This window comes from Aphelocoma coerulescens, chromosome 4, assembly GCF_041296385.1.
Source record: "Aphelocoma coerulescens isolate FSJ_1873_10779 chromosome 4, UR_Acoe_1.0, whole genome shotgun sequence".
Taxonomy (NCBI): domain Eukaryota; kingdom Metazoa; phylum Chordata; class Aves; order Passeriformes; family Corvidae; genus Aphelocoma; species Aphelocoma coerulescens.
The window spans coordinates 50,169,120-50,193,087 of NC_091017.1; the positions used below are offsets into that span (position 1 = coordinate 50,169,120).

General features: G+C 35.2%; 1 protein-coding gene across 15 annotated transcripts in view; it reads left to right on the forward strand.

Annotated features, from left to right (window-relative positions):
• Positions 1-23,968, forward strand: part of SGCZ (sarcoglycan zeta) — a 346,473-nt gene that overhangs the window by 65,864 nt on the left and 256,641 nt on the right. The window contains exon 1 of one of the 15 annotated variants that reach the window (XM_069014018.1): positions 19,178-19,258. The exons of the other annotated variants lie outside the window; for them this stretch is intronic. The gene's annotated coding sequence lies outside the window, so the exon portion shown is untranslated. Of the gene's footprint in view, positions 1-19,177; positions 19,259-23,968 lie in introns of those variants that run through there. 15 annotated transcript variants of the gene reach the window in all.

Below are 23,968 nucleotides of genomic sequence, written 5' to 3' on the forward strand. Positions count from 1 at the left end.
CATGCATTTCCTTTTAGTATTTCTTATAATTTTTCAGCACCAGGTAGTTTTTCTGCACTGATAAAAAGACTTTCAGTTTACCAAGTTTGTCTTGGGATTGATAGGCCAGGAGATACCTTTATTGTGAGGGTTTATTTTAATTCAAACCATGATTAGAAAAGGCTTGTACTCCTAGGAGGAAGAGAAATGTGTACTGATGAAAATATTAATGAATAAATCTCAGAAGAAGGTAATTATTCCTTAGTTTGATTACATCAATCTGGAATATGGTCTTACAATGTGGACTCATTAAAAAAAAAAAAAAAAAAGCAGCTAAATTTAGTCAGTATTTCTGTCAATATTTTTATAGCAGCTGCTAAACAGAGTATGGTAGTTGCTCTCTAATGATATCTATTCTTTTTTTTTAAAGAGTATATAAGCCAGTATCTTGTGTCTTAGAACAGATAAAAAGCTGACATTCTTTGCTATTTTAATGTAATGTTATTAGAAAAATCGTAAATTTGTAGTTTGGTTCTGGATGTTGGAGAATAAAGAAGTTGCTTTTATAGAAGTATGCAAATGTAAGATTGCACCTTATTAATTTTTAAACATACACTGAAATGCTTGACCAAAATGTGAATTTTTGTCTGTTAACTTTATTTCAGCAGCAGGCAATGCCTATATATTTGAAACAGACATTTGCACAATATCCCTTTGTTGGGCTGCTCTTAGTAGCTCAGGACAGATGTTTCATACTCTGAAGCACAAGATTAATTTACACTGTTGGACTTTGAGGCTTGGGTGCCTATTAGGAAAGGAAAACAGCCCTTTACCACTGACTACAATTACTCTGAGTATTTCTGCAGATTTATCTTTCTTATTTAGCACTGGACTAGAGATAAACTTAAAGATCCAGCACTATGATATTTTAATCCATTTATGATAGATGATGATGCATTGGACCAATTCTCAAAAGTAAACTGTCTGGGTTACTAGAATCTGCTTAATCTTTTATACTCTACCTTTTCATGGCTGCCTCTGCATAGCAATCAGGATGGAAGAGAATTGCCAAGTCACCTGCTCCTCAGATCAGAAGGTGATTGTGGCTTTGAGTAAATATTAAGCAGCCACAGCACTGCCTGGTCAGAAAGAGCAAGTGTACTAGCCTTTTGCATCTTGAAGATCTTGGTCCTCATGAAGTGCTAATGTTTGACACCTGGAAGAGAATGCTGCTGCTTCCCTGTGGACACCACATGACAAACTGCCTTTCCATATAATCTGTATCATTTATCATACCCTCTCTTCAGAAGAATCCTGGAGCAGAGTATCGATAATACCGGTGAGGGATAGAATGCCAGCCTCTGTGACAGCTGGCATTTCTTGTACTATGCCCTATGACACAAAATTATTTTCTTGAAGTTGTACCTCTAATCACTTTTGCAAATATAAACAGACATGCTCCGTAGGGAATACTATAATGTAATTTCTTCTTAAGTGTGAACAAATTAAGCTTTTATGGAGCTGAAATCTATTTAATTTCTCTTACAGAAATAAAGAGTTATGTGGATGCTTTGAAACACTAAGAATGAATGTAGTGCTTTGGAAGAGCAATACTATAGTCTTTATGAAATAAAACCACGTACCATGTTTGCTTCAGACGGTAATTAGAGCCTAAAGATCATTGTGGTTGTACAGCATGAAAATACTCTGTTCTTCAAGGGTATCTGAGGGCAGTAAGACTGTAAATTACTAGATTTAGAAAATGATGAAATTATGTGGCCTGCCTAGGCCATAGGGCTATTGTTTGGATCATCAGCCAACAATGTTTCAGAAAAAGTAGTCTTAATTAAACATCTCACTAAATACTGCCTAGTCCATTGATTCACTTTCTTTTGTGATGCACTCTGCTGTTAAGCAGCAGTGAAACAGCATACTTAACAAAGGAAGTAAGTTCAGTTCATCAGTAACACTGTGAATATGTTCAAATACTTGCCTATTTTACTTGATGAAGCTACATGTCTCAATACTGTGAAGCACAGACGTTCTGGAGAAAACAGAGCTCCCTCTGAATAAGCAAACTGAAAAATGAAGCATTAAGATCCCACCGTGGTTAACATATTGGTTCTTCTCTGCAGGGATGATCTCATGTCCAGTAACTGTTGTCTGTGCTTTAGATGTTCCTTCAGTGGGGCAATAACAAAGTCACTTGAATCTGTCTTACTGTTGTTCTAATTAAATAAGTGAAAATTCAGTGAGTCTAGAGTTTCTTACCAATGTCAAATTTGGTTGGAGATGGACAATTAATTTAAAAATGGTAGGATTTCCTTTTTCCTTGAAAGCAGCTGAAGTACAGCTAGAGAAAGGTCTCAGCACATCACTTGTTTAAGAAACCAAGCTAAGAAATATACTTGTTTGTTCTAAATACAAGCAGTAGCAAGGTACAGGAAAAAGTGAAGACAAGTTCTTAATCAGTAGTATTTCTTGTATTATTAGCATCAGCAGTATTTTGGCTAGTATTTCTTGGAGAAAATACAGCATGTATGTGCAGAAAGAGACTAACCAGGAAGAGAATTCTTTTCAATTAGCTTCAGTAAAAGAGAAAATCTGAATAAAATAAAATGTAGCCCTAAATATCCATGTACTCTGTGTCTGCTCTGTTTGATTATGCACCTATGCTATATTTATTTAACTGTGGTAAACTACGCTCACACACTAAATCCAAGTGTAGCAAGTAGCTGAATTCTTAAATACTATATTTATTTTTGTATAAGTGTTTTGGAAAAGTTGTTCATGAAAATGCATGGTATGAATTTATATTTATAAAGTGTTTAGCTTAACTGAAAATACCATAATCATTTGGATGTTCTTTAAAACACAAGGCAAGGCAAGAAGAGTTCTATTATTTCTACATTCTATTGCATCAATTTTTGCTTGCTAACTAATATTGATTTATATTTATGTTCACTTCTTCTACAATATCAATCCATAATTTGTACTAGATTTCTGTAGATATGATAGTAATGTTTTAGAGATCATCTTACATATTTGACTAGGTTTACAGTACTAACTTCAATGTGCTCACATGTGAGCCAAAACTTGTTTAGCATGAAGCTGTATGTGGAAATATATAACAACAACCTGATTTCAGAGTCATTAATTGGACAAAACAGGTTTAAAAGAAACATCAGTGGGTTTGATTTTTGAATAATTTTGTAATTATTACATGCTATAGGGTTGGGGATTTCACTGGGTCTTTCAAAGTCTTAGAAAGCCATAAGAATTATTATAAATGGTAGTTAAGGTAGTGTTGGAAAGATGAGAAATATTTTGTGAAAATAACTATTCAAAATTTTGGTTAATGTGCTTGGAGAATTCAGCTTATACGGCTATCAAGATACTAAAAATATTGTAATATTTGATTTAAAGTGTTTTAGTTGTTTAGAATGATGTTTTAAATCCCCTTTTCACTAACATAAGCATATGACCTAGATACACGTCTGTGACAAGTACCTTCTGCTTGCTCATACAAATATTTTAAAGATAGTTAAGAGCAATGTTAAAGAATACAGAAATAGGAAAGACAAAAAAAATTCCAAACACACACTCTATTATTTGAAAGTCCTTTATATGTATCTAGAAAGATGGGTAGGTGTGTTAGTTTCATAGAAGACAACTAAAAAGATACTGACCTCCAAAATTATTCATACAGTGTTTGGAAATTCTAAGTATTAGAACAGAAAAAGTGGGAGCTACTCATTATAACTTCCCTTTGGTTTTTGTTAATATTGCCTTCACCCAAAAAAGCTGTGACACAACTGTAACCTCAGTCTTTTAGTCCTCAAAAAAGCTCCTTGTTAAAACAGAGTAATCTCAAACTTCTGGAGCTGTATTTGTTATACTTTGTCCTGGCAAAATTTATTCCAATGTGACTCAAACAGACACATTTTCACATCCAATTTCTTCTCCTAAATCAAGACCTTGGAATATTTCGCACAAAATACATATTGTGATTAACAGAAATCTCTACTTTAATCCTTATTTGGGAATGCATTTGCTCTCAAGACATTATCAGTGCATGTTTGCATGAGTAACTGAAACTGGTCTGGAGATGAAGTGATACTTTTTTTACTTTGTAATTTTATTCTGAAGAATGTGGATACATTGCTGTACTTTTGCAGATTTACCTTTACCTAGCTCAGGTTCCACCAATCTAATGGGATATTAAGGAAAGAGCTCTGTCTACTGAGAACTACTTTAGATTTTACAGCCCATGCTAAAATTACTGTTTGTTGCTACAAAGATCTGAGCCAAGAAATTAGAGGTAACCTGAATATGTGTGTCGGATTCACCCCATTAATCTTTTGTCATATTTGTTACAGGATAGCCATGGTATCCAAGATAATTTAATTTTTACAGGTGGGATGTTTTTGATATCAGAAATCTTCAGTGTCATCCATCTTTGATAATTACAGAATTTACTTCTGTACTTTTCCTATTGTTTACAGAAAATAGACTTCTCTTGTCTCATTTAGAACGATCAAATATACATATTTAATATCTGAACAAAGAAAGGGGAAGACAAGTTCTGATCACAATGCTTTGGGGGAAAAGTGGCTACCTCATGTTCTTATGCTTCAGTTTAAGTAACATGTTTTTCATTGTTTCTTACATTTTCTTATTCACATTATAAGAGTGCACATTTCAAAGTACACTTTTCTATTATACTGAATATAGAATAATAGCCCATTTGGTCATTTTTAGGGCTTCCAAATACTTTTGCATGTCATATATTACTGGTTCTATCCATTTGCCAGTGCCAAGGAGGGATTCTCTGAGAGTGTGATACAGATTTTAGAAAGATTCAGAATGTATTCAGTGACCATCTGTCACTACATGCACAGCAAGCTTGACTTCAGTGCAGTTGAGATTCTGCCCAGGAGTACTGGAAATTGTGGTCTGGCAGTAAAACTAAACTGTCTGTCTGGTGCAGAAGATGAGGAAGTGAATGGGCACCAAACTGTTCAAAGCTCAGGCTCTGATGACTTGTGGTGGAGAGAGTTGGTGTTTTGTGCATGACTATGACCAGGTAAAAGTGGGGGGGAGGGTTGCATGGTTGTTGTTTCTTCTTTTTCCTCTGACCTGTTGATATGACAAACTATGTGAAATGAGGGAAACTAACCTTTTGATGGTTCTGTGTCCAATCTGTGTGCTTCTTCATTAGTAGAACTACAACAGGGATACATACACCAAAGACTATTTTAAGACTTAAATATGCACCTAGTCTCAAACTAAATAAAATGCATGATTGTTCCATGTGGGAATTCTGTGAAAAGAACCAAAACACCTAAAATAGCCAAACACCATCTTCTAAAAGTTAGTGGGTTTTTTATACTTTCAGCTGCATAGTAAGGACAATTTGACGTAAACTTGTTTATGGTGGGCAACTTTCATCTCTTCCTCAGAGTTGCATTCTCAGGGGTTTTGTTTTTGTTTTTTAAAATAAACCAAGACACTACTGTAAGTTCAGCTGTTAGGACAAGGAAGGGAGGTCCATTCTTATTTTACTCAGGTCAGCTATTCATACCAAATAATTGATCAAATATATTTTCAAGTTATTTATTCTCATAATCTAGAGACTAGAATTTTATGAAAACATAAGTCTTTGTCAGTTTCTGTGAAATGAGGACTTTGATATAGGAAGTTAAAGCAGAATTTCACTTTTATTCAGTCCAAACAACAATATTGAAATAAGGAACATTTCCTGTATTTTCTGGGACAGGGAGATACAGAGACCGATGTTACAAATATCCTGATAGATGTATGTGGCCCTGGAGATTCCATATTGGTAACCTTCTTCCTAGCTAGTTCTGAAAGTAATATCTTAAGAGTAGTGGTGTGACAAACTGTGGGGTTCATATGAAAAATATGTAAAAAGTTGTCCATCACCTTCTGGAACATAAGAGCTTGTGTGCATCAGTCATACCTCTGACTGGAAAGGACTGTGCATGCAAATTATGCACTCATTTGGTGTCTTAGCCCATTTGTATTCAGCTGAATTGCATTTGAACAGAGTTTAAATCCAAGAACGGAACTGAAAGTTTAGGAAGCAAGTGAGAGTCAAATGAAGGATCGATCCCCCTCATTCCCATCTGCCAGTCTTTCAGAACTGGCCATATGTCTTTCATGGCATAGGTATCAACTGTTGTATATCATGGTTTTTAAGCCATGAAAACAATCATACTGATGGTTGCACTACTCTCCAAGGACATTAGTCTACTACTGTCACGTCTGTTTGAAGACCTTTATTCTGGAATTTAAAAAGCAATTAAAAGGATTTTATATTTTTTTAAATTATTATTGTTTAGTAGATGCATTGTTTTAAATACTGCTGTAGTGTTTCCAATTCTCTGCACACACATTAATTACAGATGCAAGGGAAACACAGAATGACACTATGAATGAATATTTAAAAAAAAAACAAAAAGCCAAAACCAGCTTAGCTTGAGTTCATGTTATTCTGATTTTCTAGAAAGCTGGGACCCAAGTTTTGATTGTGCTCAAGAGATTGTGTCTTAAGTTGAAAAAATACTCTCTAACTGCAGAATTGAAGACCATTCTTTTCAAGTATGAAGAGTGTGTTCTCCCCTGTAACCAGCAAAAAATGTGTATAGAAATTGAGATCTTACCAGTGGTGATAAATCAAATTGAGAAAAAACATGACTGTTATTTTTTCCAAGTTTCAACACTGTTTCACCAAAATTTTAAAAGAATATGTACTTAAGAGCATGACATATGGACTAAAAGATGGACCCTCGTTTTTATGCCAAGGCCATTTCTCTGTGCCGACTACAGATTACTTACAAGTTATTAAACAGAGAGAAATAGACTGTTAAAATAAAGAAATCTAGGCAATACACTACCTGAATCGGGAAACCAAGAAGAAAACCCAATGCCTTGAATGCCTATAATACATAACAGTGTAGATCACAGGATTAATTCTAACATTAAACAAAATATTTCAGTGTGTTTCTTAGAAAAAAATAGAAATTCTGTACAAAATTCAGCTATGCATTTTTGGAAATGGAAACACTTAGCCACATCTAAGCATCTGGCATTCACACCTCCTTGGAAGAGAAAAGAAACTGAATATATCTGTTGAATGTGAGAACAAAATATCTTTTTTGCCAAACCCAGTACAGATCATCTGTGCCAAGGCAAAGTGCTTTCAAAAGCTTGGCTGGAGTCCACTAAGACTTATTTTAATCAAATTTAAGGAGAAAGGAACAATATCAGGCTGTTATTTCATGTTAATACTTGCTCTTATTAGCTAAAACCCACCAAACGAAACCCCCACATACTTAAAAAAAGTTTAATTGATTAAACTGTGTTGCAATTTGCCACATTTGTTTCATTTCATTCTAGTTTTGACAGGAAATCTTGGAAACCATTGTTGAAACTGATTACCAACAGATAATGATTTGCATTATCATGATTATAATGATCACTTGTACTCTCTAGTACCTAAGGAAGTCTTTCACCTGTAACTAACTCTGTTTACAGCAGTTTTTAAGGTAAGCAGGAGCTAAGTGTTCTGAAAGCTACTGGAATTTATTATGGCTGAAATGCAAGAAATCAAATCTCACAGCACACTATCCATGCCTCAACAAACACATTTATAGATACAGAATATAAGTTTCTAGCAGGAATGGCACATTTTAATGCTCTTTCTCTGTGTTTTAACCTACAACAACAAAAAGCTGTTGCAGAATAGACAAAAAGAACCAAGTTGTGGGACACAGCAACATTCATATGAGGAGCTGAAGGCTTAGGAGCTTAGAGCATTAGTAAGAAAGGAGGAGGGGAATAGTTAAGTGCTTCCAAAATAAAATATTACTATGCTAAGAATCTGAATATTTCTCTTGTCTGCTGCTTCTAAACAAGCTGAGAAAGACATGCCCAGGAAAGCAACTATTGCACTTCACTGAAAATCATAAAATTTGTGTGTACTACATCTTCCTGCTTCCAGTGCCCTCCTCCGAAAAAAACCAAGACTGATAACAAAATTTTCATCAAAAGTTATAATATTTCTGACCATACTTCATTTCTCATTTTCTAGAGAAGTTCTGGAAATATCACTGGGTCAGTACTGAAGTAGTTCCCTTATCCCCCTGGATAAGGAATAAGGAAACCTTTATTTTAGCATTGATTCCAAATACTTTTGAAGTGTGTTGAAAAACAAACAAAAAGCCGCAAAGAAACACAAAAATAATCAACCCACTCACCTCTCCCTGCCCCCTTATAACATTGTAGTATTTCACAGCTTCAGTATTAGAGTTCTAATGAGTTATTTACATAAAGAGAAAAAGTGTTCTCTTTTAATTATTTTTCATTCATTTCAAAGCAGTCTTCCTTTCACTCAGTACAGTTTTTTTTTTCTCTGTCCCATACCTGTAGGGAAATACAATTATACTTTGACATGCCTCTCTCAACTCTTCCCATCCTTAAATGATGTTGGCAATTCCTTAGGCTGTCGCTCTCTTGTGAGGCTTCCCTGCTGTCAATTTACCTTTTTTTTTAATCTAGTAAAACATAGTGGATTTGCTGCCTTTTTCATTATAAAAGTAATCTTGTCCAAGAAGTGTCCTTTAATTTAAATAATAATTTTTTTCTTTATTGCTTTCTCTGTGATCCATTTAAAAATCAGTCTTTGTTAATGGGTCTATAGCCTCTGAACATATTTTCTAGCCTCTCTCTGATAGTACTCTCTGATTGCCTTCTTTCAGGCATGATAAAAGGAGTAAAGGATACAATCAGAATTAGTAGGGCTGGAACAAAATGTTGGGATTTCTGTGATGATGAGAACTCTGGGACCATTCTCCGAAGGCTTTTCTCCTCTGGGTGTTTTGCATTTGCATACAGACACCATCTAAGCTTTGAAAAAACTCACCTGCTCTTTAATGTAGTTCTAGGAAGAAAGCCATTAAGAGCCAAGACTGCTAGCAGAGAGCATGTCAGGCTTCTGCAAGCAGCACCAGTGCATTCCACCTAGTCAAGTGTCTGACTCATGGTAGTCTGAAGGCTTCCTGATGGCATGCCTGATGGTGTGGTTTCCTTGTGTGTTGTTTCACCCTCTCCTTAAAAGGTGAATTACGTGCAAGGTGCCTTTGCCTGAAATGTATTTTTCTAACATTTTTTTTTGCCTTCATCTTCTCTCCACAAAAAGAAAATTGCTTTACAAATCATAAAGTCACCCCAAGACACTCTATATCAAACAAATCAGGAGATTTGTGACACTCATTTGCTGAGAATGCTAATGTTGTTGTATCAAACTGGTTCCCACAAAAGGTTTAACAAATAAAGTAGTTAAAATTTCCAATGTAGTGTCTATGTTATATTTCTGATTACTTTTAAAGTAGGAACTGATATGAAGAGATCTGGTGTTACATTAAAATGCTCCTCAGTTTTTACCCTAACCATCGTATGCAATTTGAAGGCTTGCCACAACATAGAGAGTGCATCAGTTAGTCCGTGGTTCTAAAGTGCAGATCATAATGATTTCTCTGCACCTTCATGAAAGGATGCAGAACATCCACATGTGCAAAAGAAGGCGGTGTGGCAGGAGTGTGACATATCTCACAAGAGAGGGACACTTGCCTGACTTTACACTGCTGCAGTTACATGATGCACTAAATCTCTCACTGCTGCCAGCAAAGAGCCACCTTGCAGAATGGGAACAACAGGAAAAATGGCAAAATTGTCCTGCTGTCTTTGTACATTCAGCAGGGTGAGCAAGGCAAAGATCTGCCTTTTCATGTAACCAGCCCTGTGACTGCATAGCAAATTTTCTTTTGAGTCTTACAAAGCTGCAGACGTGTTGAGAGAGTCCAACTGTCAGAAATATGGTCTCTCTAAATTTCTTCCCATTTCAGCTCCAGGGGGTGAACTTATCCTCAAAACTTGGTAGTATCTTGGGGAACATTATGCTGTGCAGGACTCAGAAGAAAAATGCTCATACTCTATTTGCATTCCTGCTGGGTAGTATCTGTAAAGTGAAGCAACAACCTACAGCAATAAACAGTGAATTTTCTAGACCACCAGCTCCAAATTCTTTTAACTGACCAATCTGCTATGAAAACAGTAGCATTTGCCACAAATATTTGCACATATTTGATACTACAAAATTACATGTGGTTGAAAGACTACTGATTTTCTTCTTCTATGCTTGTTTTGATTCCCTAGAACAATACATTGCACATAATGCTTCGGGGCTTGTCCCTTCTGGGAGTCCATGCTTTTTCAGATCAGACTGAGTAATTTTGAAAGTTGTTGCTGCTTTATTGATTTTCTGCCCGAATCCATTTTGCTAAGTAAACTGATACAGGAAGTAGGGCTTGTGATCATCTCACAGATACAACAGCCAAGCCATACTCCTTTCCAAAACTCCAAGGCTTTATAAATTTTAAATCTGATTTTTATTAGACCTAGGTGACCTGTAAAATAGGAGAACCTCAGATCTGCTGGGTAAGATGGAATAAAAATAAACAAGTTTGCAAACCCATTTTCCCTTGCTCCCTGTGTCCTTGCAGGGGCAGGTCCTTTGCTGTGAGCTTCCACTCCATCAACTCTAACATTCACCAACCACAAAATTTCTCCAGTCCCTTCATATTTTATGAAGAAAGGCCTTTATCCATTTCCAGAAAGACCCAGCCTGCCGACACCTCTTCCCACAGGGGGCAAGCCAGCCTACTGTCCACTCCTGGGGACGTGCTGCCTCTCTGGCTCTTGAAGGTTCTGCTAAGCTGGGGGACTATGGTCCCTCATGGCACAGTTGCAGCCAATGCAGCTTGCCCTTCTCTCCCCTCCCACCTCATCAGCCCCAGTGAAACTCTCCCTATTGCTCTGGCTGCTCTCCCTCGCACTCCAAGGACAGAAGTTTTTCGTGGCAGGGTGGTCAGTCGGGGAAGTGAAGTGGGGGAGCTCTTTTCACAGCCAGTGAGTTAGCATGGTCTGGTGACTGGATGTGCAAATGCCTGCCAGGGCACACCAAGCCCCTGTTTTCCAGGGCTGGCCGTACTCCTGAACCTTTTTCTGCTGCTGTGCTTTCTGCCCTGCCTGCTGGCACTGGTGGAGCTGCTGGTGCTTCAGTGCATGGGTGGAAAGGGGCACTAGGCTGCATAGCCCTCTGTAGGCAGCAGGCAAGGCATCCTTGAAAGCAGGGGAGCAGCTGAGACCAGGGCTCAGTAAGTGACAGGGTTGAGGTGCTTTTTTAAAATGTATATATATTTTAATTTATTTATTTAAATAATAGTGAGAGAAAGAGCAGTTACCATTCAATTTGCGGTAACTAAGGTCCCATTGTTCTGATATCCCTGACTTCTGTTCCTTGCAGAAGAGAAGCATCTCACAGAGTTTAGTGCTCTCTGGGGCAGCTGTTCTGAACCCAGCCCCACTGAACCACCTTCACAGACAAGTAGTGTTCCCTTACCGAGTTGCTGCGTAGTGGTGATTGAGCCTCTTTTTGTGCTTGTGTGGAATACTTAAGAAGTAAACAAACCATTCATAGAGACTGGGGGGAATAAATATTCACCCTCTGAAGAGTAGTTAGCTCAAATGAGTTTGGATGGTTTATTTCCTTATGCTTACAAGGATATGGTGTATTGCATTTCTGTTCCTATGATGCCAGGTGCCAGCTCAGTACTTTAAATGCACTGCATCATTTTAAAGATAAACTCTGTAATACTTCTCTATGAAAGTTTTGTAATAATGCTGGATATTGATTTCTACATTTTATATGGTCAGTATAAACAGCTGTGTGCATTAAAATACTAAAAATATCCCACACTACTGAGGAATAATATTTTGCGTGGTTACTGTATTTTCCTGGCTTACTTGGTGGAGAATATCTCAAACTTCTGAGATGTTTATTTGCATTCCATGAGTAGTGGTTTAGGAATTTCATGCAATTTAATTAATTTTGGTTTTACCTACAAGGAGGTTGAATTAGTTTTGTAAGCCTTCACTCATTTCAGATCTCCTGAATATAGGGATGGCACTGCTGTTTTAAAATTCAAGTTGTATCAGGACCATTCTTAAAATTTATAGTAATTTTTTTTGGTTTTGAATGGTAAAATATATCACTAGGGATCCATTTGATGTTTTGACCTGATCTTTTATATAAAAGACTGTAGACGTCTCAGAGATATTTTGTTTAAATTAGTATGTTAAAGAGACCTTGATTTAGAAATTATTTGAATTGATGTTTTTTAATTAATTAAAAACTTAAAAAACTACTAATCATCAGTTTATTTAACTTTAGCTAACTAAAAGCATCAATAATGATGTGTGTATTAGAAAAGTATAAGGTTACAATTTTTTCAAACCATGAATAAGTTCAGTGGAGTGAATAGGCAGTGGGGATGATAGGATTAAATACCTTATTTTCAGACCTAAAGCAATTTCTGCAATATACTGTAGTAAGTCCCTTGTGTCATGGCATGTATTTGAGTTTTTACCAAATAATTATAGCTTCTGTAAAAATGTTATTCTTTGGAGATATAAAAAACATTTCTATGTAGTGTTGTTATCCATCATTAACGGTAAAAAACGTTCCAGCTTCTTTCATCAGTTTGCTTTTTGAAGTACTAATTTTCTGTAGGCTCATGATTGAGATCTTTCCAGCCAAGTTTTGAGAAACAGGTTTTAAAATCAGTAATATTATGCAATTACATATGCAGAGTTGAAACAAATAATAAAATTTCTCTACACTGCAAACTAATTCCATAAAATCAATTTCCTGAATGATCTGTCATGCAGAATGTACAGAAGTGCATACTAGGGTAAAAGAGGTTTCTGAGAATGCACCAATTGCTTCTCTCAGTAGGTTTCCAATTGGCACACTGTACAGCTTTCTTTTAAAACAGCTGTTTAGAAAGCTGCTTGCTGCTTCAAAAGTTTTAAGTGAAGATATTTTTAAGGCCAGCTCCATGGTTATTTAAAAAAAAAAAAAGAAACAAACCATCAAACTGTAACCTAAGAGAGTATAGTGACTTTGTTTAAAGGATGGAGAAATCTGACTGGAGATATTTGGTGGCACCACTACTGTGTGGCATCTGACAAGAGCAGGTGAATATAGGTTACAGTCAGAAAGGATATATTTTACTTGCTGTCATGGGTGACATCTGTAGTTACAGGTATTTTTCTTTCAAACACGTTTGGTTTTTTTTGTAAGCTATAAAGAAATAAAATAGAGACAAGAACAGATTCTGAAGTAGAAATAATGGAGACCAGGAAAGGAGAGCATGGATTCCTAACACTATTTTTTAAGTGTGGGTGGACATAGAGAAGTATAGAGGAGTTGACTTTTGTGAGTGGTTTCAATTTAGGTGATTCCATAATTTCTTAGAGCAGTTCTTTAGGGAACAGCTTAGTGGGTGGGAGGAGAACTAGTTTTTGTATTGCTACGATACTCCTCTGTAACATATCTGCTATGTGTGGTCACAGGGAAGATTTTGCCCAGCTTCAGCGAACTGAGGAGGAAGAAGCCCTAACTGTTTGCAGGCCAGAGGCAGAAAATTATTTTTTCATCCACTGAAGGAAAATGTGGCATTACCTGTCAATATTCTTAGCTAAGGCTTCACAGCTTCTCATTTCAATGAAAGCCTAAGCTTATCATCAGTGGGAAGTTTCAGTCAAATGAATGACATGGGTCTTTGCTTTGATGAAAGTCTGTTTATAAAGACTGCTTTTAGGGAGAAGGAAGATGGACTTAAGGTGGCCAGGGTCCAGCATCAGGTAAATTTTTCCTTAGTGGCTGGGGAAAAGAAAATGACTGTGAAGCAGGTGACTAGCTGGCACCTACTGGTTGGCCACAAGACTGTGATGTTTATTCCATTGTATGAGGAGAAGGTGGACTGTCGTCGTTTTAACATTTAAACATTTTGATCTGTGGATTTCATAAGCTACTCACTATTCTAATTATTACATATGTGATTTTTTTAATATGATTATTTGAGAGGAGGTATAATGCCATGACATATTTAAGGATTTACACTGCTTTTAAATGTAATTCTTTTAGTGAAATGTGCTATATTTTGATTTTTCTATGAATAAAATAAACTTTTGTAATTTTGTTTGCTTATATGTAGGGCTCAGATATTTATTAGTCATCTTCCTATTTCTTTGTGTCCTGGCTGGCCAGCAAATGTAAAATTTCTCTCTCACTCTTCCTCCTCTCCCACTTTAAATGCAGTGACAAAACTATTACTCCAAATCCAAGGCTGTGTAGAACAACCATCTGCCCATCCAAAACAGCTTTATTTTTCTATTGATTGCTGACTTCACTCTTTTATAGCACAAAGAATATTTCTATATTTTCTTTTCCAGACTGAAATTGCATTATTTATGTTTTTTTCTGTTTTTTCAAAAAGTCATGAGTACAAACCTGTGTTGTAATACCGTTGGTAGAACTCATTTAGCCAACCCATTTGCACTTCTGAAATAAAACCCATGTCTTTGCATTCATTATTGCTTAATTTTGATACCAAGTATCCCAGAGAGCTAATTTTCATGTAGTTCAGCACAGTTCATTCTAACTTACCACTGCAGCATCACAGATTAGTGACATTGGACCTCAAAACCAGAGTGAGTAGTATCTGTAATATTCTGCTGGTCTGTAGTGAAGTACAAACAATGTCCTGTGTGATGACTCTTAATAAGAGCTAGTGTTTGTCCTGAGCTGTTTAAGAATCGACAGTATAGTATGTTAAAAGGGAGAGAAGCTGTAATGCAAAAGGTTATTTCTATATTTCTAATGAAAATGGCCACTAAAATTTCCCCACTTCTTAAAGACTTCATTTCTATATTCTGTTGCAGCTCTGTGTAGAGAAGTTAGAGAGTATCTTAGAGTATCAGGCTGTGCTGCTGCAGCCCCTGTGAGTGAAATTCTTTCTCTAGGCCAGGAGTACAAACCAAGCCAAGGTTAGGTAAACAGCCATTTTGGCTTGGTGCATTTTCAGGTAGAAAATTTTTAAGTCCTGTCATGACCCTTGTCTGCCCCTAATACCAGCTCCATGTCTTAGCTCTCAAAGTTTTTCGGTTCTGAAGCTCCACAGAAACCCAAATGCTCTTAGTGCTCTGGGAACAGTGGGGAAGGCAGTGATTTGTGCTGCAAGATGCTCCACTGTGCCAGGTAAATCTGTACTCAGCATGTCTGTTGCCAGGGAATGCCTGACATATAGAAACAAGCACTAGTTTGCCATGAATTGGAAAAAAAAACCCCATTAAATATCATTAAATGAAAAATCTAATTTCTTTTGTCTAAAAAGCATAGTATATATTTAGGAAAGGATAAGTCCCTTGGCATACTCTTAACCAACACTTTTATAGAGGCAATGGATAAATTCAGGAATACTTAAATACACAAACAGTTTTTTAACTAGCAGTTCAGATTTTTATGAGAAATTGATTTAGGAAGGTTGCAAAACAAAACAATATTGCCACCAGGGAGCTGAATTCTTGTAGTTTATATGTAACAACCAAGCTGTATCAAGGCAGTGTTTTGCCAGATTTTGTATGCTTCTTAAATTTTATTAGAAATTATTTCTGATAGCTATCACAAAATCCTTAAATAAAATTATATTATTAAATAAATTTTGAAAAGCTGCTAGCATTTGGTTTTGAACAGTTAGCTTGCTTTGGGAATAGCATGGCTGGAACACCCTTTGTGTTCTGTATACCTGTGGTCTCCACAGCTATGATTAGGGGACAGCTCATTCAGTTTTATGTTAGAGCAGGTGTTTTGGTGTTTATCCTCAGTTGCTCAAACTTATGTGTAACAGCGGAAATGGCTCCTAATCACCAGAACTGAGGAAACATAAAAAGAAGCCTAAAACTATGATTTTGATTGAACAGATCCATCAAATATTACCTTGAGTTTGCAGTGAGTGGGAGGGTATGTACATTCCTGTATAAGCCTTAGGAATAAGTTTTGTGCAGGCAATGTAATTATGGATATTTATATCAAGAGTTGACATTCTGTAAATCCCACTGCTTTTTTACAATAGTTTTTACAATCCAGTCCTTTTATACCATGTCAAATAGAACTATTAAGGAGAAGAAAACTTCAAAAACCCACCACAAAACACCAGGATTTGCAAATTCAAAGACTAGATTAATGAATTAAACGTTAAGCATGGCACTGCCATAAACGTGTATGATTATATTGAAATTGGAATGTGAAAATAGCATAATGATGTTGATCTTAAGGTTGATATTTAATACAGCATTTAAATGAGACAAATCATTTGTATTTTGTATTTCACATATTTTGTAGCCATTATTACACTTGAAGAATTGAAAATTCTTGTGGCGTTAAGAATTTTAGGCTTCTTTACATTTATCTGAAATCAGTTACAAGGCCTTTCTTTTCTTCTTTCACCTGCCACATCTCTTTCCATCCTCACCAGTTTTATCAATTCCTTGGGATTTTTTTATTCATCTTCACCATACCTCTTCTAGTCCAAGGATACTATTTTTGCTTTCTGAAGTTTGTGGACAGATGTAGCCAGCAAATGAAGGTATGTTGGACATTTTAGCAGTTAGTAATAGTAGTAAGATAAGGTGTTATGTAATTCAAGACATGCTAACAACCCAAATAGGGCAGAATGTTTTTTAGCTAGCTAGCCAGCAGAAGACCATATCACCATTATATCTTTTGTACTATTATTTCTGTTAGTAGTGTGGTAATAGCGTTTCTCATGATAAGATAAACCTTATGTTATATATGTATGTTTTGAAAGATTATAATATAGTCGGTCTGTGGATTTCTTGCATCTAAGACTGAGGACTTGATCACTGGGCAATATCCTTTCCTTACTAACACATAGTGCATGGTGTTTCATTTATAAAATGCAATATTCCTCACCATCTTTAGTTATTTATCCCTAGCTGCTAAGAAATTGCAAACAATTATTGATGACAAAAAAAAAAAAAAAAACAACAGGTGAAAGAGAGTTCAGAAAAAAATAAGCTGGAGAATAAAAGTCCTGCAACCCATCGTGTATATTCAGTTCTTAAATTTAGGATCTTGTAACACTAGACTGTAGACTCTGCTTTAGCTTTAATACTCTCTATGATGTATTTATATATCTTTTGATTAAAATTTAGTTCACCAAAAACTGTTATTTATGTCCAACCTGATCTTTATCTAAGTTATTGTTGTATTTCTTATCAACTACTAATATTAAAGTGAATATTTTAGTAACTTAATGCCATTACGAGTTTCCATTGTCATAATTGAAAAATATCCAAAGGTTGAGTAACTAAGAATAATAGAGACAAAAGAAATAGCAGCAAGTTAGCAGCATTTTGCCCGGACATCTTTTGCCACAGATCTTAAAGAACCTGTAGACCTTGTAATAAGTTTTATCCAGAGCAATGTTCTCTGCTTCATAAAAGAAGCTTTAATCTTGACTTGTGAGACTTCATGACTGGTATTTTTCACTTTGTATTTTGCTCTGCAGCCAAAGCTATGTGCTGTATTGATACACATGAATGTACACCTGGATTGAAAGCAAAATCTGTTTTGTTTTTTTATGTTTCTCCTTTCATAGTTCTACCAGAAAAGTAAAAGTTTATTCCTAATATTCCTCAAATAACTTTTTCTAGCTTTTTTTCTATGTGTCTGTAAGAACTGAGTCAACCATCCATATTTTATCAGTTTTCTACTAACTTGTAAAGCTGAATGTTATTGTGGAAACCCAAGAAGTCTGTCTGTGTGTGTTTGATTGTTTATGCGCACATCTCTAGTTTACAATGACATGCACATTTGTTTGTATTGAAATAGTTACACATAAATATATATGCATTTTTTGTATTATATATGCATACCCTTCTTTAATACCTTCTCATTTATACTGCCCGACTCTGTAAAATCATGTTAAAATCATATAGTCCTTTTGATCAATCATATTTTATCTCCTGGCTCTATTAGTAGTTTGTAGTTTGACATGTACATCTGCCTTTTTTATTAATTGAAAACTTAAAATGTGCATAAGGCAGAATCTTTTTCCTAACATGTACTGAACAAAATAGAGCATAAAATAATGCCAGTGTCTTAATCAGAACTCTACATTTTGGTCACATAAACATAACACTATATGTATGTCTTTACCGTATGTTTGTTTGTTTTGTTTTTTCTACTAAGTGTACTTCAGTGTTTATGAATTATTTCATTAATATGTGTAGCTTATAACTGCCTTTTGCTATTGTTTTCATCTAATGGTGAAAAAAATTTTACTTAATTTCATCAAGTAAAGCCATCAGTTTCCAGCAAATGCCAAAATCTAGGCATTTCAGATTCAGGTAATCTTGAATCTCTGAATATGTTGATGTTTTTATATAAAAACTGACACAAAAAAAGACCAAAACAGTTCAATGGCAGATTGAAGCTAGAGTGTTAAATTTCATTTGGTAGGTTATCAATAGCTTGAGTCCAAAAAAATGATAGAAGGATGTAAAAGACAGCTTTTGCAAAGCAGGATGGCACAGAAAAGGGGATGACAGACAGTTTTACAGGGTTTATAAAGAACATCAAAAGCTGTATTTGTGACTTTTATTTAAAATTTTCTTAAAGTTTTGCAGAGGATCTTTACTTGCTTATAGTTTTTCAGAATCTAATCTTTTAATGTTTTATTTAAATTCTGGGCTGATACATTTTTGGTTTTGACTGGGATGTATTGTGTGAACCGAATATATACAGGTAACACCAAGATGGCCATGATCCACAGCTGAAGTGTGAAGAAAAGATTTATCCCATTATTTTGCTGGCAAAGCAGGGACACATACACTGCTAAGCTTATGTCATCTTAGCAGGGGCAAAAAGTGCTCAGGCTGTTTCCTGGCTCACATATTGAAAAGGTCTGGCACGGGCACAGTTCTTCACAAGGCTGTGTTTTATGATCTCCTTGCTTCTTATCTCCCTTCCCCCCTTACTAGGCCTGTGAGGAAGGCTTCTTAGGTCTTTTACAGCATTCTGTCACGTGACTTCTCAAGATAGACAGAAACAGTGAATTTTCCCAGACTGAATATTCTTAGCACTCCCCCAGCTGCAAGGTCATCTTGAGGGAAAACAATTATAAAAACAACTCTTTCTACTCCCTAGTTTTAACCCTGTCCTCCCCACATGTGTTAACAATAACCAGGAAAATATGCTGTCAAGAACGTTTTGTTGAACTGGACAGAATATGTTAGCAACCAATTATTTGGTATAAGGTACCTAAATGTAAGTATAATCAATTTGTACTTAAATGAAGAAACCGGATTCTCTATCATAGTCTGTATAATACAAGCCATTCCTTTATTCCCAAGAACATGTAGTTTTATATGTTAATTTTTTCTTTAAATTCAGGCTGACAATGTATAATCTAGTTATGAATAATCTAGTCTGAAAGACTGGTTCTTTTCCAACCTAAATGATTCTATGACTATACCATGTTACTGAAGCAAAACTACTCAGTATTCATTTAAATGTGGGGAAGCTGTTTTATACATCCCAGTATTACTATTTTTTTTTCCTTCAAAATTGTTGGAATGTAGGTAACTACGCATATAACTACACTTAAGTGATGCAATACAAGGAAAATTCACTCTTTGGTTGTTCTGGGAAGGAATGGATTACACAAAACCATTAGGAACAATTAGAATTGTCTGTCTGCAGATTATTATTGTGAATTTGTCTTGATTTAGGACTGAAAAATATGACAATTTGATTGCTGATTTCTGACAGTCACAAAACCGAGAACCAGAAAAGTGATTGGATGAAGTTGTAAATGGTGCAAGCAGAAGAACTTTTAAATATAAATAAAAGTTTGAAAGTAGAAAAATGTGATTGATTTTGAGTCTAGCAAGCAAAATAGTTAGTTGTGTCATTGTTTTGAAAGCTTTTCAAACAAGGTAGACTAGTCTAATTATGAGAAAAGGCTTCTTTTTTAAGGTGTGGAAAAAAAAATCAGTGGCACTGCATACTGTACTTAGTCATTCCAGCTTACATGAGCTAATCTTCAGTCAAAGATAAGCTCATGTCATGGTAAACAATAGCAACAATACATATATATAAGAAATCTGATCTTCCACAGATTTATTTTTGTCTTGTAGAGGGGCAGTACATAATGAAATGAAGCACTGTGACTTAATGCTCAGAAATCAGTTCATTCTTCAGAAATGTCTGAGTCTTTAGAGATTACTGCACTCAATTTTCTCTTGATATTCAAAGCCCACAGTGAATAACATACATAAAGAATAATGTTCCTCAGCTCTTAGCATTGTACTTTTATGGGTGAAAATGCAACTTCTCTACTGTGTCTTTTTGTAGGAAAGCTCTATGGTGGACATAAAAATTACATTCATGCTTCTATTAAAGCAATGATAAAGCTTAAAATGGAATATGCCTCATGCATGGCATGTACTTGTTTCTCATTCAATATATTTAGGATTTTATAGAGGGTTTTCTTTTGGTTTTGATGTTTATTTTTTGTTTGGTTTAGTTTGTTTGTTTATTTTTTTAAATTTTGTTTTGGTTTTGTTTTATTTTAAATCTGTTTAGGTGTTTTATTTCACAGAAGTCTATACAGACAGTAGAGAAAAAGGTGTCCATGTCTCCTGTCTCCTTAATTTCTGTTGCAGAAACCTATTGCCTTTCTACATCTTCACTACTACTTCACTACTACCATATTGTCAGACATCCTACTTTCAGACAAGAAAATGCATTTGTCAGATGTGTTCCAAACTGTTAAGGAAAATGTCTGAGACTGAATGGGGGCTATGTAGAGAGTCAAGTGGAGCCCCCCCCTTGCTTCACTGGAGCTGCCCTGCTGTGAAGGGGCTTCAGTCTCAGTAGTTAAATTTTCAGCTGTTGGGAACATGACTCCTGGAGTGGCTTCTGGATGGTCAGACAGGAAAGTTTCCTTAACAAGATGCATTGCTGAGCCTGTTTCTCATCTAGAGTCTGTCGTGCTTCGTAACTCAATAGATCATAGATAATGAAATATTCTCATTTATTGGCTACTTGAATTCACGCTGATTATGGAATTAGATGTAATGACACAAACCATTGTACAAAAACGGTCAATAATCTAAAGATAAGGAAAAGTCCACAAACATTTACAAGATAATGTATAGACATACATTATTAGGCTGTGGGATGAACTGTTCCTCATTGCTTTATTTTGCATTTTCTTGGTATTGTGTACTTCAATAAAAAAAACCCAACCCTGTTAAGAATCTGTATGTCAGATGTCACAGAAATATTCAGAAAAGCAAAAATACTGTAGAAAAATAGACGTAAGATTGTCCCAGTGATATTCCCCATTAGGAAGAACTGTAGGAAAATTTCTCTTTTGGTTACTAATTGCAAGTAAGAATCTTGAGCATATAAAAGTCTTTTGATCTCTGGCTGCTGGGTCACTCTTCTTCAAATTTCAGGTTATGACCACATTTGATCTCTTACAAAGAGCTGTAGAAGATCACAGTGCCCCTGTATTGTCAATGTCTTTCATACACTTTTATAATTCTTACATTTTAGGCTTCAACAATAGCTTTTTATTTCATCTTTGATCTACAGGTTAGGTTTTCCTACAACTGAGTGTAAATGAGCAATGGTGATAGGTTCTGTGCTGGTCTCATTTGCTAATACAAAGTTTATTTTTAAAATTTATGAAATGCAAGCCTTCTTTATTCAATAAGCATTATTCATAACTTTATCAACTCTGCAGAGTACTTTCTTTGATAATTTTGCATTGAAATTGTAATGTTTTCCAATGTATGCTGGATGTATAATGTTTGTCACTGTGTGAAGTCTATCTCACATAAAATTTTTGTGCGTGGCTTAGAGTTTTTAAAATGGTCAGATGCTTAAAAGATAGTCAGTAGAAGATGCTTCTCTAGCTGGAAGAATAACCATAAAAGATAAGGTGGTGTTTTTCTCCCCTCACCCTCCTTTTCACAAGAACCCTTTATTGTTGCTAACACTAATGTCTAGAAGAAAGGATTTTTAAATCCTATGCACCGCTTTCAGACACCCATCCTTCCTCTATCACACTCTTCAAGGACAAGGAGTCATGAATTGTTTAGTATATAATGCCATGTAATGTTTTCCTGTTTTGTCTCCTTTGGAGAAGGAGAATTGGTTCCCAAATCAGTTCTTATTGCACTGCTCTGGCTTTTGCATGAAGCCTAAAAACCAAACCTTTCAGGTGTTTTCATATTAAGAGGTCATGGATTTTGCTGACAATTACTCCTTCATGGCAAGATGCAGTGATTTGTTTCTTTTATGTTGAATGTTAAATTTTACTATGGATTACACCCAGAGTTAAATTTAGTCAGTCTCACAGTTTGAAATACATTTTTACCTTCAGCATTCATATTAGCTGAATAACAAGAGTTCAAGAGTCCAGTGTTTCTTCAAGAGATGCTTGGAGTGCTAGGCACTGAAGATAAAGCAACACTGATTATGCTATTGAAACTGTGAAGCTTTCTACTGGGGTATACCAAATTGAACATAACATCAAAACAGTTATATAACTAAATTTTTGACATAAAAAAAGTTTGCATAGGAAGAAGAGAGATTTATCCTTAGAGACAGATTTTTATTTGTAATATTTTGGGGTACTTTCTTGGCTTTATGTAGAATTTAGTCAAGATTAATGTAATTTTAATGTAATAAAATATGATGCTGAAATATTTTGGTTTGGATTTAGGTGCTATTGTGTTAGGAAGTACTTACACTATATTGTGACAGATTATTGTTGCATAATGTTTTAGATATGTAGCTCATCCTGAGATATTTTCTCTTCCTAAATATGGGAAATTTTAATGTCTCTGTTTCAACTTGTTTTACGAAATGTGAAATGAACATGAAAGTATAATATTTATCTTTGCGGGAAAGTAAGGGATTTTTTGCATGATGCTTGTATAAAGAACCTTAAATTCAATACAAATTACTTCATTAAAATAGTTGCTATTAGTTTCCCCTCAGTGAAAATAAACTTCTAGAGAACAGAGGAACCCCGTTTAGTACTGTTTCCTCTCAGGCTTGTATTCATGATTTAATCAGGGAAATAAAAGTTATAACAATAATAGATCTCAAATGTATGCTTTAGATCTGATATGTATGGGTCCAGACATCTGAAAATAACCACATTTAAGCTGACTTTTATTTCTTTTTCCTAAACCCATTTGAGGAACAATTCACATGGAATAACAATAGCAGATTTCATATTTAGGAAAAATGCACTTTCAATTTAGTTTATAATGATGCTTTACGAAAAGCTCATGTTATTAAACAAGTCAGTTTGATTTCTTTTCTGACTGCAGTTTTCAATTAAGAATAAAGTGTTCTATTCATATCTTAAAGGAGAGGGAGGTAAGGGAAGATTTTTACATTAGCAAATAATAAATGCAAGTAAACACTTACAAGAAAACAGTGTATTATATTGTATGCAAGTTATTTTCTAGATTGAAATAAACATAGCTACCTTGATTAAAGATGCACTTGAAATGCTGCCTGTTACAAAAATTTTCGAGTTCTGTTTTTCTTAAATAGTTTGAAAGTGTGTGCATGATAACAAAGCAATAAACATTTTGACTTACACTAGTCAGTAAAAAGATTGTATCTTCTATACAGAAGAAACTGTCTGAACACTTTATTATTTTTCAGATAGCTGTTTTCTTGCTTTTGAATGTTTTGGTCTATTGATAGGTCATGAAATAAAAATTCATTCTAATATTAAAAAGTTAAGTTGCATTGCATCCGTTATAGTATCTGTATCATAGTATTTGCCCCTTTTCTGAATCTCTCCTGTGCCTTCACAGACAGGTAGAAAGATTGTAATGTGGGAAAGTAAGAGAGGGACCTCTGTTCAGAGTCCCTGGATGTGTGTATATCTCAGTATAAAGGAAATCTGTATGAATTCTAAGTGTGAATTTAATGACTGTA